This window comes from Pygoscelis adeliae, unplaced genomic scaffold (genome assembly GCF_000699105.1).
Source record: "Pygoscelis adeliae isolate BGI_AS28 unplaced genomic scaffold, ASM69910v1 Scaffold14, whole genome shotgun sequence".
NCBI lineage: Eukaryota > Metazoa > Chordata > Aves > Sphenisciformes > Spheniscidae > Pygoscelis > Pygoscelis adeliae.
Window position 1 is genome coordinate 16,614,568 of NW_008825109.1, and position 19,460 is coordinate 16,634,027.

Genomic DNA, 19,460 nt, shown 5'->3' on the forward strand with positions numbered 1-19,460 from the left:
GTGAGGAAAAATTTCTTTACTGAAAGAGTAGTTAAGCATTGGAACAGGCTGCCCAGGGAAGTGGTTGAGTCCCCATCCCTGGAAGTATTTAAAAGACGTGTAGATGAGGCGCTTAAGGACATGGTTTAGTGGGCATGGTGGTGTTGGGTTGACGGTTGGACTCGATGATCTTGGACGTCTCTTCCAACCTTAATGATTCTATGATTCTATGAAGAGAGTCATGCTGAGACCAGCAGTACAGTACATCCTGACTCGAACCCACTGATTTAAATCAGAGGAGAGGAAGATTTTACAGTGAGGCAAATGACAAGCCCACCCTTTCCTTTGGCAGTTGCACTAGAAGACCTTGACATTCTTAATGAGCAAATGAGGAACACGTGAGTGAAGACTGTTCTATTACATCTCAGAGATTTTTTCCGAATCAGTTTAGTCTGTCTTTTTTGAAGAACTGCCCTCTTCACAGTTGTACTCCTGTAAGTACTGGTTGTGCACTATGTGTTTATCTCATATAGTTTCATCCAACATTTTTTCAGCCTTCTTCAGTTTTTGAAGTTTGAAATACGCTTGAAAATACATACTATAATTTCAAGCACATTTTCTTGAAAATATGGACTGAAGAAAATCTTCATAAATAAAAAATTCCTGAATTAACTTTGCTACTTTCTAGTGTCTTTTTCAATCAAAAGGTTCTTGCTTCATTAAGAGTCCTTCCATGGTTTTTGAAATGCACTGTAAGGTTCACGGTATGCCTAGAGTAGGTATAGTTCCCTTCAGCATCTGAAAAAAAAATGATTTAAAAGTAGCACCAGGTGTCAGAACTTTTGTTGAAGTGGTAAGCATAGACTGGTTAACAATGATTTTACCACAGCCTTTTCATTAATTAATGTTGACTTTTCAGAATCAAAAATTCCTCTTAGGCATATGCTGACTTCAAAGAGAGCAGAGGCTTTATATGGTCTTTGATGCCCTTTTTTGGACTAGCAAGAAAAGAAGAATTCCTAAGAATAACCACTAAACAGATAATTAAAAGATAAATAGCTGTGTTCACGTCTCTCTCTTTCACAGGTTAGAAAAACAGCTTAAGCCTGTTTACCCTATGAGATATGGGAGGACTCCTCTACTGGGCAAATGTCTGATTTTTGTAAAGGGGAAGAAGTGTTCATCTCGGCTTCTACCTTCTTTCTCCTGCTTGGAGTGCCTTTTATTCATCACAACCCAAAGCATATTCAGGAAGTCTCAAGAATGTGTTTGTATGATGGGAGAACTACTTCTACATAGCTATTGTAATTAGAGCAAAAAGAAAATTATTTCCATAGAGGGATACTTCAACAGGTGAGGGAACAGTTTTAGTAGCATTCCACAACTGTAAGCATGTAGACACAAGTGTTTCCTAAAACAGGCAGTAATAGTTGTGCTATTTCAACAAGCAAATTTTTGATTTTTTCAGAGTTCGTGATTTGCACTGAAACATTTTATCATGGAAGAAAAGTCTTCAAATCATTAAAAAATGGTTTATAAGGGCATGATTTTTTGTGTTGCCTTCTTTTTTTTCAAATTGCTAACTCTAGAACGACCTCATCGATATTTACAGTCATACTTCCTCACACTTATCTGGGTGACATGTGATGCAATGAACAGGATTTCTGGAATACCTTATAAGCCTTAGATAGAAGAAAGGGGCTTTAAGTTGATGCAGTCACATGCATTTGCCAGCTGCCAAGAAAACAAAGTGTCCAAAGATATAAATAGTGCTATTTAAGATACAAGCATATAGGTAGCAGTGTCGGTAAATAAAACATGTTAAAAGGAGAAATTAGAGCCTCTTGATAAACGTGGGAGGACTACTTTTCTAAAAACACAGTTATGAAAACAAATTAAACAGATGGAATGCAGGTAAGTGTTAGACCCAGTGGCACTTACCATACTGAAAGCAGTACAGTATATTAATAAAATATGCAGTAAGTTCGTAAGATGTATAGTATATTTAGTTCTAATTCTTTAATATCCCCAATGATGTGGTATACCAAGATATGTGGCTATTGTTGAGATTAACTCATGAATATACAGTAGAAAACAATTTATTTCCCTTTTTGTTCAGCTGTAGCCTGGAAAAGAATTGAGTTATCAAGAAAGCAAGATGAAAAAAAAAAAAAAAAATTATAATGTGTTATCTTCAAGGTTCTTTCATAGGGATATAAGAAGAGCCATATTGAGATCTGATATGAAGTGTCATTTCAAAGATAAAAAGGGTATTTGATTGAATGTTAAAAATATTCTCGTTCCTTGCCTCTAAAAAATTCCTGTAAGTAAGTGTCTAGGCATTCCCAAACTGGCACGAAACACATACAGCTCACCACTTGTTCTTTTGCAGATTAATTTTTAAAAAGTGGAGACTTGTTTCCCTCCTGCCTTGGCATAACTGGTATGTGCAACGGCCCCAGTGTTGCACAGTGATGTCTGCACCAAACAGACGCGTGACGGTCTCATCACCAGCCCCGGTCCTTGCTACAGTGTGGCAATGGAAGCAACATGACATCAGGGAATCATGTCATGATTATTTGATGTTACCAGTAGCTTCATCCACTGCAATGCTAATTGGTGTGCATAGAAATTCCTTCAGCTGATGTTCAAAAGCCTTTGGAGAAACTCCTGTAGTTTATTCCACTAAAGCTATCAAATTCCACCCACTGTGTTCCAAATCAATTAAGGGACAGATGTACTTTTAGAAATACAGGACTGTATTTTGTTGTTGTTGTTGTTTTTAACATATGTCACGCCTTCTGCTTTCTGAAATATGGAAGATTTCCAAGAACTGTAGCTGAGTTTTGGATCTAACTTTTTTTGAAGTTGCTCAGTGGTCACTCTGTGGTATTACATAAAAACAAAAATTACTAAGTCAGGTGTGGTTAGAAACATGCCAGTCAGCTACTGACACTGGTTAGTTAATGTCAAACACCTAACTTTATACAGCAAAAGGCTAGGTTGGGTGCTATTCCTACTCAGTACATTTAGTTGTACCTAACAGACTCTGTTGATCATAGCTAATATTATCAGTACACTGATAGCCAATGAGAAGAAAACTGCTGGCAGATGAAGGAGACGAGCAAACAGATGGTGAACCACGGGTCAGTACTTTTGTCGTAAAATTATTACGGTCAAGTTTTCTCTGCCCCTGAAAGATGATACTAGACTTCTTTCTAGCTTTCCTGTGGCCAAGTATTCTCTGTTATTTTTTTAAATGTAGAGAAAAAAGGATACATAATTTCATATCTGTCACCTTATTCATATTTCTTCCTTTGATTTTGATGGTTGGATACAATTGTCAAAGGTTTCCAAGTCCCTGCAGCATTTGTTTTGCTTCCAAATTTCATTTTTTTGTTGACTCTTCATTTTAAAATGCTCATTGGCTTGTCACTGTGCTTCCCAGTTTGTAAACAGTGTCATGAAAAATAATGCTATACTACTTTCAAAGTAAACAGGAAAAGGAAAATACATCTTCATTTATTTTCTGTATCTAAAGTGTAAGTTTTAAAAATAAGGAGATTACAGAGTTGTTTAAGGATGTGCAATTAACAATCAAATGTGCTTAATCCTCTTTCACTATTCTGAACTTTAATACTGGAAATCCTTTTGAAATTTTCCATATGACTAACATGATAATTATATATTTGCATATGGATTATATAGGAATTAAATACAGGATTTGCACACAGATAAAGCTTACTGAACATTACAGAGGAAAATTTTCAGGGCCTTAATGTTGTTCTACACTTAACACTAGAAGTGCAAATGTACGAAGTCAAGCCCCAATATAAATAAGTGAAGCGAACATGCAGATATTGCCAAACCTTCAGCCACAAAACATCATTAAAACTATTTGCCAGCTTTCAAATGGTAAACAAATATGCTTAATCACTCTTTGAATTACTATAATCTTGACTAACATTTGTTAATGGCTCAGAAAAGTACTCATTTGCCTGTGCAAAAGATAAACTATATTAAGCACCAAAGGCCTGATTTTCATGCCACTCCCACTGCTGTATATTGGTAATCCTAATAAAATCAGAGAAATAATGCTGATCCAGACCCAATGTTCATAATCCCTATCAGGAGAACAAGTTTAATAAGACTTTCTAAACATAAAATTGTTCTTCATTATTTCAGTACAAGCAGAGGTCAGAAAAGAGAAATGAAGAGCAGAAGTAGATTGTGGGTTGTGTGAGATGATGATTAATCATCTACATTTTGGCTGAAAGATCAGGGAACTCAGTTTTACTACTGAGGTTTATCAGGTTTCGATGAGGAAATATCCTCTATGCTTATCACATTTTAAAACTGTTAAGTAGGTGATAAAGACTTTTATTGCATACATATATGTTGCAATGGAAATAACAGTAGTAAAGAACAGCCTACAAGATAATTTTTGGATTCATCTTTACCTGATATATGCAATTCCACAAAAATCCAACCATAGAACAGTATCTAATTCAACATTAGCTAGCAGTGATATATAACCACAAACTGGGTGATAGCTGAGAAGTGTTCCTTTGCTCCTCTTTTCTTAGTAAACATGCTTGACAGATTGCTGATCTTCTCCCTCCCCTCATTTCAAGCTATGGAAATTAACAAAAAATAAGGTTGGAATGAGCCCACAAGTGTCATTCATCCCCGTGCTGCGGAGAGGTCATTACTATATTTTGTTAATTCTGAAATGTTTATCTGGCATGTTTTTAAAGTCCTAGAGTGAGGTTGACTTCGTAACTTCTTTCTGTTCCAGCATTTAATTATCTCTATCATTATACAGGTTTTCATCAAGTCCTCTCTAAATCTTTCTTGTTGATTTTCAAAGCCACTACTTCTCGTCTTATCCTCCACTGGCATAGAAAACAAACTATTTTGCTTTTACAGCAGTCTTTTTAGATATTTGAAGATGACTGTGACAAAACAGCGCTCTCATTTCTCTTTGAAACTTCTTCTCCACCTTCTTTGGCCATATTTTCCGTAACTTTGATCATTCTTGCTTTTCTTCTCTGGACGTTCTTCAATTTGTCCATATGTTTTTCTTGAAGTGATGAGTTCAAAGCCAAATAGTGTTCTGGGACTCCAAATGGAAGGATTACTTTGTACATACACAGACTACACTCCTTTTCATATATCCCAGAAGTTCTGCCTTTTTTTAACATCATCAAACAGTTTACTCAAATTCAATTTATGATCCCCTGTAATATTACATCTCTTTATATTTAATTTTTGTCCCTGTCATTTTCGTAACTTGTCACAGTTATTTCTAATTCTATGTCCTCTAGGGTATTTGCAATCCCTCCTGACTTTGAGTCATGTACAGACTTAATAAGCGTACTCCATCATCTAAGTGGCTACTGAAAATACCGAGCAGAATCAGCCCCAGGATGAACTTCTGAGAAACTCCACTTAATACTCTCTTCTAGAATGAGGCATTGATAACTGCTTTCTAAAGTAAGATTTTCTTATTAGTTTTGCCATGACAGTTTCATCTATTTCCCTTCATCTATATGAAGGTATCATTTCAAATAGTAAAGAAAAAATAAAATAAAATTAAAAAATCCTTACTAGTGCAAAGATACATGACAGCTGCTGTTTCTCTCCTAAATAGACTGGTCCTTATCCTGTCAGAAAGGAAATTTGGATTTATCTAGAGCCTTCTATATGTTTGTTCAAAATCTCCTCATCACCTTTCAAGTGCCTACAATTATTCGGTTCCAAGAATTTTGAGAGGGGATGGAGGGACAGAATTTTTCCAATAATTGAAAGGCAAGCTAAGATGTCTAATTTCTTCCACATTGCCCACCCCTTTTTTAAAGATACACATTATGTTTTTCCCTTTCTGTTTTTCTGCTCTCTCTCATTTGTTTACAGTATCAGATTACCAGCAGCTCCAGATTGCTTCAATTAGTTCTTTAAGTACCTTAGGATGAAGTTTTCTAGACCAAGCCTATCTGAAAACATTTAATTTCCTTAAACTTCTCACCTGATCTTCTCCTGTTTCAGGGTGAGCATGACCCATTACTGCAAAAAAGCATAGATCTTTTTTTACAAGCACTGATACAAAAGGTGTTAGACATTTCAGAGTTGTCAGCATCAGCTTTCTCTTATTGCTCAGCAGCAGACTGATTCCTTGGTTCTCATCTTGGTACTAGCATAAATATTTCTTGATACGCTTGATATTTTTTATTAGTTGCATCTCAGTTTGAGCTTTCATATTTTGTATCCACATTTTTTTCTTCACTTCTTTACATTTATCCTTTGTAACCTGACCTGATTTCTTTTTGCTGACATTATCTTCTTACCTCTGAGCTTGATACAAAGCTTTTGGTTTCCTTAAACTGATTTCTTAATGCGCAATCTCCCCTTCCTCTGCATTAAAATAATTTGTGGTGATGTTCTCACTATCATTTCTTTGAGGAACTCTCAGATCTATATAATTATTCTTCTGCTTAGATGAACTTCTTTTCTTTCCTTCTTTGAGTTTACTAGGATGATATAGCTCTTAATCCTTTTCACAGTTATAAACTAAGCAGAGAACAAAATGTATATTCCTACCACACCAGAAAAACTTGCTTGATCATCATTAAACTCAGATTCAACTCACAGAGTCAGCATCTCCCACATTTCAAAAATAACTTGGTTTCCATTATCGCAGTGCCTTTCACAATCATACAATGAGTTCTTTAAATTCTGCAGTATTTTGTCACAGGGTAGATGCTCTATTGGGAAGCACAGTTCCTATTTCCTTCCCTTCACAACAGAGAATGTATTTTCTTAGATTCAATTTAGAGTACATCAACGTTTGATAAATATTCTTTGTTCTGGAAAGTGTCATTCTTTTATTATCAGTAATTTTTGTGACTTAAGGGAAAACACTTCCCATTCAGATCCAGTTTCTTTCTTTATGCCTAACCAGGAAAGAAAAAAACTGTGACTGATGTAATTTTAAGCTAAATAAACTTCAACTGATTTGAAAGGAACCCCATTAGTTAAGTGTCACTGAAAGCTGAACCAATTTCTATTCACTCACAACTTTAAAATATTTTTGCAGCTTGAATTTAAAACGTGGTATACTTCCCTTAAATGTAATTTATGAAAATTTACTGGAAATAAATTAAGTTTTGCAATCATTCAAGCATAATAACAAGGAAATTAAAACTTTATTATTGTTTATTTATATAAACAGAACAGAGGAAAGGACATGGCTTGCAGGTTACTTCCGACATTCAAGTATTATGGTCATCAAGAACAAATCATTTTGAAAAAAGGGAATTTAGTATTGTTGCAAACTTAGAATACTACCTCCAAATGCATTCATTTTCTCTCTGCTTTTGAACCATTTCTTATATTTCTTTGTTCTTCTTATAAGTCCAGACCCAAAAGAGCACTTCAGTCATGTACAATGGACTTCAGTATGCATATGCTTAAATGTCCTTTCTTAAATTGAAATAATTTCCTGAACTGAAATCACAGTGAATGCTGAAAATCCTGATATAATTCAGTTAAATTCTCTATGAAAATTTGATGTTTTTTTCAGGCTCACTAAGAAAATTATCCTTTAAAGTAAGTAATAAAATAGTAATTGGCAGAAAGTCTGAAGGCTACAAAAAATATCAAGTAAATTGAACTGCTGGTGAAGAAAATGTTTCCCACAGTATTAGTGTCCCTGCTTAAAGGTCATCAACAACTGAAGAAAATAAATAACACCTACCCATATCCAACCCACAGAATATCCTTTGTACATTATGTGGCTGCTGATCTCTATGATGACATTTATCTTCACTCCTGAGGAAAGTCAGAATAACTCATGAGTATTGCTGATGCAAGAGAGTTACTTCTCTGTTCCTCTCCAGCACAGGTAAATGTCATCACGGAGATCAGTTACTGTTTATACTCACAGAGCAGTGGAAACAGACTTTTGGCTATTTGCACCTTGCATTTTAGAGAGCTGCCACTTAAATAAAGTATGAGTATGAATGTAGTTCATAATGTTCCCTTTACCTGTGGGTTGGGAAGTCTTTAAAGGCACGTTGCATACTAAAACAAGGACAGTCACTTGCTGAGTAAGGAGTTTCACTAATTCTCTGATCCTTCATGCCATCTAGCAGCCTGCCTTTCTTTGAGCCCTGTACTGGCACCTGATTCTGCTGGTTGGAGAACCAGGAGGCATCACCCCTGGAGAGTTTGAGATCAGTTTGTTTTGGTTTGATCCATCTTCTTACCCAAACAGTAAGACAAGCACTACAGTCCAACAGCGAATTTCCCTGGACTTGCTGGACCAAACATGCCGTCAATGACATTTTGCCTACTTGACAAGAAATACAGAAGTCCCATCTCCATGACTTTTTTTTTCAGAATAAAGGCAGAAATAATTTTGTTCTTGTGATTTAAAACATCCAGGCAACACTCTAGGAGGCCCAGATGAACTGTAAAACAGCCTGTTTTCTCAGGAGCCTGCAGAAGAACCCAGCCCAGCACTCCCAGGCTGCAAGAAGAGATTCCCAGGCACTACTGCAGCCAGGAGGCTGCCTCAGGCTGTGTTGGTCCATAAAACTAGGACAAGATGAATGATTTTTCTGTCACCTTTTCCCATTATCTGTCTGTTTCTGTTTGTCTGCAACACACATACCATGTTATTAAATGAAACCCAGCTTCCTGCCATTCACCTACCAAGGATTCAGTTCTTACAACTCAGACTGCTGACCAGACATAGGAGTGTTCTCTAGTGATGACTCAGTTTCAGGTGTTTCTTTCATTAATCACCTGAACACAGTTTTTAATTATGGTCCTGAGTTAACAATTGTTACTATATCCTTCTAATTCTAACACCTTCTAACACCGTTTCATGTAGCTCTAATATAAAGCTGTCAGATGGTTCTGCAGTTTAAAGACAAGCACAGTGAGAGCTTGTATCATCAGTCAACATTTTTATAGGAAAGATTTTATTGAAATATTGACAGACCAATCACACTGATGTAGATAGCTCATCATCTTATCTGTAGAGAAATGTCAGAGCTACCTCTCTGCATACTGTATCTTCTACACTTCTCCCTTCTGAGAGCTCAAAAAAAACCCCCAACAAACCAAACCAAACTACATTCTTGACCTCACTTCAGCTGATATGCACTGTTCTGAAGATAAATAAAGAGTAAAATGCTGAGTGTGGTGAGATATGATTTCCTAAGGAATAGGGAGTGTGTGAAAACACTGGAACAGGTTCCCCAGAGAGGCGGTAGATGCCCCATCCCCGGAAACGTTCAAGGTCAGTTGGACGGGGCTCTGAGCAACCTGATCTAGTTGAAGATGTCCCTGCCCATAGCAGGGGGGTTGGACTAGATGACCTTTAGAGGTCCCTTCCAACCCAAACTATTCTATGATTCTATGAAAGAGACCAAATCATACTGAGCCTGAAGAAGGAAGGACCAGAGTGATGGTACAATCCTGAGGACTACTCTAGAATGAGACAGGTTAGAGCAAGTGTTTAGATTGTGAAAGGGATAAGCCCACAAAGAGGAAAAAAAGAAATAGTGATAATTTAAAGACATATCTCTTGCTTTTCAGTCCCACACCTCAGCAGAGCTTCAAGGTCAACCATGACATTACCTGATGTTGAGGATCAGTAACATGCTAAAGAATCATTAGGAAATAAAGCAAAAAGCCATGTTTGAAATTATTATTGCAAAGGGGTTAAAGTGTGCTATCTTTTGTGAGCACTGCAATTTCACTAACATCAGTGAAGTTACATGAGGGATGAGTTATAAAGATAATTTGCAATTCAATGTACCATGTAATTCACAATTTTCGAGATGGATTTATTGAGTTCATGTAATCCTGCTAAGAAGTCCACAGTATCTGAAATGTCTCATTATTATCTTGGATTTTAAAAATAAGCCCAAACATTGTACAGCTGTATCCAATTAGGTACTGGGCCATTCTTCTTCCATAAGTAGAGATCAATCCCCAATGCCAATTGCACAATGATTAGTGCAATTATTAAAAAGAATGAAGACTTGCTTATCTCTTGGGTCTTCTTTTTTAAATTTACAGAATAACTTAGACAAATCTTTAAGCCCTTCAAAAGCATAGTGAATCTTTCAACTCTACTTTTCCTAGAAAATATTAGTTTCAGTCTATGACCAGATTTCCTAGCATGGGTAAGTTGAAAGGTGCAGGCATGACACAATATTCTTAAACTTCATTTCTCTTAAAGCCCCTTACAGTCCTGTATAACTTTTTCAAAAACCTCAAGTGGGAGTTGGGTCTTCAGTCTTTGAGGTCTACGTATTCCACAGCACATAATTTATCCTAAGTGAAAGATAGTCCAGAGAGGTGAAGAGAAATACAATAGGTATCTGCTATGGGAATTTCCTCTGCATTTTTCCAGAGGAACAAAACTTGCTTCTCCTACAAGTGAAGATTTGCATAGTACAGCTCATCTATAGCCTTCTTGAGATTTACCAAGAGTAAATGTGCAACAACTGTATGTACAGTTAATTAACGTTATTTGACTGAAGACAATAGAGGTACAAGGAGGTACTCCACTTAAAACCCAGACTGTGAGGAGTTTTCTCTTGGGTCTGAACATGAAGTGATTCAAATCTGCTTCCCAAAAACATAGTAAGCTGGTATAAACTCAGACTGTCATGACTCAATATTTTGTTTCAGAATTTTTTCTCTGGTCTAGAAGCAGCAATACTTTGTGATTAAACTAACTTCTCTGTGTGTCATTTCATTTCTGATAGAACTCTGAGAAGCCCATGGGGAGTGTCCTCCTTTTCAAAGGTTATGCAAACAGGCACTCCCTCGAATCTTCAAACTGAGTATCTTTCAAACACAGAACTCACTAATATTCTACAAATCTGATAGAAGCTTGGTTTAAAAATTGTCAGTGCTGCAGATCACAAGTGAGTCAAAACTGTTGTCTACTATTATGATGGCTGAGAGAAATTAATAATTGCTTACAATGCAAAAGATGTCTACTAGCCCAAGGCTACAGATTTTACGCTACCAGCCTTTATTTCCCCTGAATTTATAAAACTGCTTTACAATTACCTCTCTAATCAGAAGAAATACTTTCTACTTTAATTTATATGGAAATAATTTGACCCTTTGTAAGTGCCCTATGTTAACAAGTAATTAAAGGATGAAGGAGCTGTTTCCGAGTCCTACGAAAAAAGGTGTTGGTAGCCCTTAATGGAGACCTTTCAAATATTGTAGGCAAATGAGATCCTTCAGTACTCACCTTTTAATGTGTAGTTTATTCTACAGTAGAGAAGGAAACAAAAACAGTCATTCAGAGACAGAGTGCTCCAGCTAGAAAAGGAAAAACCTCAGGTATAAAGGTGATTCAAGTGGTCTTACAGTAGGAATAAAAAGTAACAAAATGGCAGTGGATAAATGGAAATGAAGGTTAGGGAATGGGATTAGCTTAGCCTATTGTCACTGTCAAGTACTTGGAAATATCAAGCCGTAAGAGGAATAAGGAAAATATGATTTCAGATCAAGCTAATTATTATGTACAATCGAGCACTAAAAGCTGTGTTTTGTGGGTACCTCTCTTGTGTAAGGAAATATGGGGGGTTTTATTAGTTCAGAATATATCAAAGTGCTATCCTTCCCTTCTTGCCTCAGGTCAGGTGTTTGCAATATGAAAAGAAATTAGATTTGCATATTCATTGTTTTCTAATGATCCTTTGGCATGCTAATATTACCTCCCCACTCCCGAGGAATACATTTTGGGAAGGAAAATCTTAATTAGCTGCTACAAAACAATATATTTTGTGAGTGCCCAAAAGGTAATAGAAATCTCCATCAAAAAAGAAACATGTTGTAAGCAATGACTAATAAATGGGCCAACTTTAATATTCTTAGGGATGTTTCCATGGAAAATATTATCTCAAGGTTGATATTGTGTTTAGAAGCATAAAAAAGAAATGGATTTTTTTTTTTTTCCCCAAGGATTTATCATTTACCTCAACTGGGTACAGATGATTATATAGAATTCCAAGTGATACACGCTACGTAAGGCTGATAGAGCAGAATGCAAGAAAAAATGTTTTAAGATAGACTTTGAAGAAATGTTCAATAAGGCAGGTAAAAATGCAAAGGGGATGCTTCTGGACATAAGCATTTTAAAGCTGGATGGGAACAGGCATCACAACTAATGTAAAATTAGACAGAAGGTCAGCACAAGTGAAATACGTGAATGAAATAGAAGCTTATGTCACAATAACTATAATTAAATGTAAAAGTGGAATTTAACTAAAATATCTACAATGTAGAAGGGAAAGGGTCTTTTTGTCAAAGCATTAAAGAAGCCCTTGTTTAACGTGCATGAAGCCAGCTAGCACTTGAAAGCAGCACACTGGTAATTTTAGTAGTAGTGTCAGGTCATTTATTTCTGCTGAGCATCTCTGTTTTGTTGTTGTTTCAGGCATCTCTCTTCCTTTCTTTTGGCTGAGCAGTTGACAGGATTGGGATTTCTTTATTTTTGAACTGAATGGCAAACTATCACATGGAAAGTGATGAAAAAGCTCTACATTTTTAAAAAGGCATTATCATATGTCATGCTTTCTGCTTTTGCTTTGAGATACCTAAGACAGAGCAATCATATTAAAAACAAAGAAAAAACATTTCACCGAGAACAGCAAAAAACATTGGCCAAACAAAAACTACTCCTACACATATCACATATCCCTGAGTATGCTGTGCAGCTGTGCTCATTATACTTAGAAAACAGAGTCAATCATACAAGCAAGAAAAAGAAAAACTCAGCCCGTAGCCTCAGACCTCCCAAGTCTCCGGCACCATCCACATAAACAGTGCCGACTTTCCAGGTGATGAGACAGGGAGGGTGTGCACCGGCCCACTTTGTGGGAGGGGGCTAGTTTGGATCTTTGAAGCAGAGGTGTTTGTGGAAAAAATCCCCTGGCTGAAGAGCCGTAGCCTCTCTCACACCATGACTTTCTCTCACTCAGCTGCTCACCCTACCTAGGACCAGTTGAGTCTACCAAGGAGCAGAAAAGACGTGTGTGACAAATAGCCTGGATTATGGAAAGGGTGAATGAATAGGTAATTAAACATATTTGTAACATCAGTCCCAATGAAATCAGGGATCCTTCGGGGTGACTTAATGTACAGACTTGAAGCTCATGACATTTTCATAAGCTTTGGGTCAGGGCATTTCCCAAGCAGGAAAAATCCTTGGTTGGTAAATAATGTATGTCAACAAACCAGAACTTCTCTTCAAAGCATTCAGCAACAGATGTTTCACTATGCTGTGTCAAGAAATCAGAAAAGAAGCTGTAGAAAACGTTGAAGACTACTGCAGTTTAGTATTTTAAAAAACAAGATAAAAACCAGTTGCAGTGACCTTATGCTGGGAAAAGATAATTCATGATTTATTTGTACATGGCTGGAAGATAAAATATCATTTAAAAAAAAAAGGAAATGAAGCTGCGCAAGTCTAATTCTTAAATATAATATGGATGGCAACAATAACTCAACCCTTGTCTCTAGCACTGGGAAAATCAGATGTATAAGTGACAAATTGCAAAGCATGAACAAAAACACATGTTCGATCTTAAGGGCATGACTTGTCCTTGATCTAGAAGTGGAAAATGACATTTATTCATGCTTCAAAATGATAATGGAAGCAATAATGTGCAGAATCACTGCTAAAGATGGCAAAAGTTTGGAAAACAAAACAAGCAAGTGTTCTTCACGATAATAGGAATAGTTCTTTCCACAAAGTCTTACTATTTTATGATAAGTGCCTTGAACATTTTCAAAACTATAAATATATAATTTTCAGGGCCCAAACAAAAATGTTCAGTCTTAAAAAGGAAACATAAATTCTACTCTACAGACAAACTGAATGGTGCATGTTTTTGTCAACTCTTAAGTTTTCACTCTATTTTGGTTTTAGAAGAAATATGTTGCTTGAAGGTTAGTAAACAATAGGCCTTTTCTTCCCTTGACACTGACTTATAAATATGAGCTTCAGTACTGGTTCAGTGACAAGATATGGCCAGCAGACCATTCTTAACAACACTGTGATTTGCTCACATAGGTATAACTTATAGACAGTAGCTTTAGACTTAAATCATTCTTGTGAGAAAATGTCAAAATACAAAATAATATTTGTGTTGTGCAATTGTCTCTTAGAATAAGCTCTTCTAAACATAATTAAAGGGAGTATGCATACAATGAACATATAACTTTTTTTACACGAGGTGTCCTAAAGTTATTCCAGAACAAATTCCTGTTTACTTTAGAAAAATCTGTTCAGTGAAAACCATCTCATAAAGCACTTTCATAAAGCAAATATTTACAATTATTGTGAATTTGCCATTCAGCTAACGTCCTGACATTATTCCTGCCATTTCAAGAGCTAAAACCTTTCTGTTTCTTTCACTGTTACACAGAGAAATGAGAAACAAAATCATATTAAAATTTAAATAAAATAATTTTAAAAAATCTATCAGAGACCTAGGCCCTTTGCAGCCCTGCATATTCTGCCAAGCTCATAAAAAAATCTCACTGAATTAATTCTGATGGGACAATTAATTTCTCCAGCCTATTTCCATTTACAGAAGCCATATGTAAGAAGGTTTTAAAACGCAAAGTCAGTCCTTGTATTACAGGGCTGCCATGTTGGACCCAGCACTATTAAGAGGAATCATATCTGAACTAAATATCTTTTGAATTTTGAGAAGACAGCTGTAACACAGCTTTATCTGCACTTAAAGAATGAACAAGTTAGTATTCTGTTGAGCCTACACACAAGAGGAAGAGCTAACAGAGATAACTTTTGTACCCCATATCATACTGTGTGGCCTATTTATGTAGACGGAAGTTAAATTTGCTTCATGTACACATGCATATCACTTTTCAAAGGCCCATCAAGACTTTGTCTTCAATTAACAAACCACATCCCCATGCCAGTCTATATATCCTTTAACACAACAGAATACATTTCAAAGACAAATGGAAACAATGAAATAGCTAATTTTAAATAGCTAATTTTAAATGTCTCCTGTGAAGTGAATGCTGGAAGGAAACACAGAAGACATTACAGGGAATACAAGATGTTTCTCATAATTCCCCTTCTACACATACAACATAGTCCCTAAAGACAAGCATTTTCTAACAAACCCATGAGACTTGGGCTGGCCCTTTCATTTCACTTCAGGAGTTTTTGCGGTTTTTCTTCATTTTAAGAATACCACAGCTCTTTTTCTATAGAGCCCAGCCATCTGTCCTTTCCCTTCTGAATCTGTGTTTGCTCAGTGATGTTCTGCGATAGCAGCCTTTTTGCTGGAAAGGTGACTTGTCCCACACAACAGAACTCTGCTAAGCAATGCGGATTCATCCTGTCTCAGTGCTACCTACTCAGACTCTTCAGCAGAGCAGCCATCGACTGATACCTTCTTCCTCATCCGAGAGCAGGAGTCCAGGGGTGTCTCCAGCAACAACTCTTGCAGGCCAGCCCTGCCAAACATTACCATGCCTGAAGGTGCACCCTGCAGTGGTTAAGTCTCTTCTGTGTTTCACAGCGAAGGGGACATCTTTCTACTGCATTGTAACGTGGAAACCTAACAAAAGCCTTGTCAGTAAAAAAAGAAAGCAACCAGGATTTGTCTTATGCAAACTATGCTTTATGTAAACCACACAACGAATGTAGTTCTCCATAACCTCACGCACCTGACAGCTTACAAATATTGAATCCCTACAGTGTTCTCTGCTCTAGTCATTTCATCAGAAAGGCTGTGCTTTCAACAAAACTACCTCAGAGTGAGACTCTCAGGAGAGGCATCCCACTGCATTTGCCTAAGAACAAAGTTTAAAATGAACCTGTGACCAAGAAGGTTTCATCTATGCCATAAGCTCAGCACAAACTTTTCACAGGAAAAGCCTTTCAGTACATATTTATTGATTTGTGCGGCAAGGCCTTTCTTCTTGTTACTAGATGTCGATTTCATAAACCAAGAATATATCGATTGCCCAGACTTACAAGATTTTCAGATGATCTACAATGCTGTAGGCCCTACGAAGCATTACCAGCATGTTGGAACAACTCCAGTAAAAAGAATGTGTAAATATAGATAGACATGTACAAATTTATTTATGTACTTGCATAAGAAATTGAACATAGACCTAGAATTTTAGATATGCTATTGTCGTGGTTTAACCTCAGCTGGCAACTAAGCACTGCACTAAGCACCGTCATTTTCAGTGAGACTGTGTTCCTTAAAAAGTAAAACAAAAAAATAAAAAAAAACTCCCACCAATCCCTTTTACTCTATTACACCACTTTCATCTTTGTAAATACTCATAAACCCTAAAGGAAAGCTGGCTTTTTTAATGTTTTCTTTCAAAGTCAATAAAACTCCTAACCATATTTATAAAATCCCTGTAGTTAACATAATACAGAAAGAAATGCACAAAATGTGAAAACATTGCAATATAGGAAAGCATCTGTAAAACAGCATTTATTATCAATTAAGTTATATAATCAGTTTCTACCTCAACACATAGAATATAGAGCAGAGAAGAAACAGAGCACAGCTGAGGAAGAGTCAAATTAAGGCTGTGTTTTGTTCCCGCCTCATAAAGATAACATTTTTAATACAGCAGATGATAGCATTTTTTTGTTGACATGTTTTAAAGCTTTTGACAGGTTTAAAATTCATGAAGCAGAACCAAATCTCAGTGCAAGATGGACAACTGTGACAAACTATTTTTATTGTGCATCAGTCTCCTACTGCTAAGAACAGTAATGAAAACACAAGCCTTATGCAAATGCAGGAACACATACCCTGGAAGCCTCAGTATGCAAACTAACCTTTCCCGTATCAATCCATTACAACCTTTTAAAGTAACCAAATAAAAAAACCCTTCAAAAACAATACTCTGTTTGCACTGATTCATTGTAAAAAAAAAAAATTTTTTCAATAGTGTCTCCACTTTTGAAATCACTTTCTCTCCGTGCTACCCTTCATACAAAGAAGAAATATTCAAAGTGCACGCCAAGACATGTGGAAGTCAATCAACATCTTTCTCCTTACATAAAGTAACCCTGGTGGATACGCCACATACTTTTGTTTCTTCTTCAAGGTCTTCTTTATATCAACCCTGTCTCTTCAGTGCTCCCCTGTACTGGTTAGAGCAGATTTCAGTATCACTCCAAACACTTAGCCCATACCCAGGTTTAGGCACACGCAGAGTCTCTCTGAAGTCAGAACATATTCAGAGTTCTCTGTTATGCAGTCCACAATATTTTAAAAATAAAACAAAACACCCTTCCTTCCTCCAATAATGGCCAGATGAGCAAAGCCCCCAAGGGCAGCAGAACTCTGTCTCCAGCTGAGTGTTGGCCATTGTTCTTTATGCAGCCACAGCCTCCTTAAAATTCACCTTTTTACTCCATTATTCTAATTTTGTTATTGTCATTTTGCATATGCCTATACGGCATGCCAGAATACACATCTGATTCAATTTGATTGCAAACTCACAGATACCATCATTCTATGGTATGACTGCCTCAATGATGTAACTAAAGGTTAAAAAAAAAAAAAAAAAAAAATAATAAATGTGTTTTTTACCAATGTTACTCTTTATCTGAAACACAGAAGCAGGCTACAGTTAATTTTTTCTGTTTGCCCTCATACACCTAAAGAAACAGCTTAGCGGTAATTCATGCTTCCAGAAATAATAGTCCGATAGATGCCCATTAGTAAAAAAAGAAAATCTGTAGCATAAATTGACTCTCTATAGAGACCAAAGTAGAGAACAAAATCTCTAACAACCTCCATAATTTCCTGAAGCCTCCTTTGTAACAAAGCTTACCTTATTCAAAACTAACACCACAAGAGACTTACTGTTCAAGAGAAGATTGACTCTTAGATAAGGAAACAACAGGTGGCAGGTAACCTTGTGACATTTGACACAACAGAATTTCTGTTGAAGCATGATGTCTTAATTCTTCTTGACAGTAAATAGTATTCAGCTTCTCAAATAAACAAAACTGTGTCATAAAAAGACGAGAAAAAGGGTTTTGTTATAATTGATACACTGACCTGATTAAAGCTTAAAATTTAGAAACCACATACAAACCTCCCTTTTAATCCAACAACAATAACAAAAAATCAGGTAAAACTAAAAATAAAAAATAAATTTATATACATTGAAAAAACCTCATTTCTGTCTTTTTTTTCTTTTAGATTTTGTATTGCAACATAAAGCAGCTTTTAAAAACAAGTGTCGTGGTTTAACCCCAGATGGCGACTAAGCACCACACAGCCACTCGCTCACTCTCCCCACGGTGGGATCAGGGAGAGAATCAGAAGGGTAAAAGTAAGAAAACTCGTCGGTTGAGATAAAGACAGTTTAATAGGGAAAGCAAAAGCCGCGCTTGCACAAGCAAAGCAAAACAAGGCATTCCAGTTACTTGGGAAGACAAACACCATCACTCTGAACGTCCCCCCAGCTTATATACTGAGCATGATGTCAGATGGTATGGAATATCCCTTTGGGCAGTTTGGGTCAGCTGTCCTGGCTGTGCCCCCTCCCAGCTTCCTGTGCACCTCCTCGCTGGCAGAGCATGGGAAGCTGAAAAGTCCTTGACTTAGTATAAACACTGCTTAGCAACAAGTAAAACATCGGTGTGTTATCAACATTATTCTCATGCTAAATCCAAAATACAGCACTATGCCAGTTACTAGGAAGAAAATTAACTCTACCCCAGCCAAAACCAGGACACAATTCACTTAAAGAAAAAGGTAAAATATTTTATTTGGACCTTATTCAATGTGATTTTCCACTTTAAGAAAACCTTCCCCAAAATAACACACTTTCTGAGCAGCATCAATTTCAATGAAAAAATGTCTTCCAGTTTCAAGAATGGAGGGGAAGGAATCATGTGGAAAGAAAGGTTACCCAATGGTAAATCACCATGAAATCAAATGGAAAATTCTTTCCCTCTGCCTTGTTTTATTATATTTTCTCATTAACACAACATATGCAGTAATACCTTTCTTAGCTTTTATTCTAAGTTGAGCTCCATATTGTTTGCATTACTCCAGTAAGCAACAAATAGTGTAAATGGCATTGATATGGAAAAACATCACGACCTGGTAAAGCATGTAACTATGTATGTGTGTGCTGACTTAAGCTCACGAAACAGGTCATTTTTGTTAAAGAGACTGACATTAGATACTCCAGTTAGAAGTTCTCAGATCTACAGTAAAGTGTAAAGTAAAATCCTACAGACACCTTTCCCTTTTCAGTCTTTACAAATTCATCCTTTCCTCCAGATGAAAATTTATCTTTCCTATATTTTTTAAGTTATTGGAGTTCAGCTAATGCAGTTTTTCATCACAGTCTACATATATTTAATCTACTACAATAAAGTCTCAAACCCTTACAAATTTTGA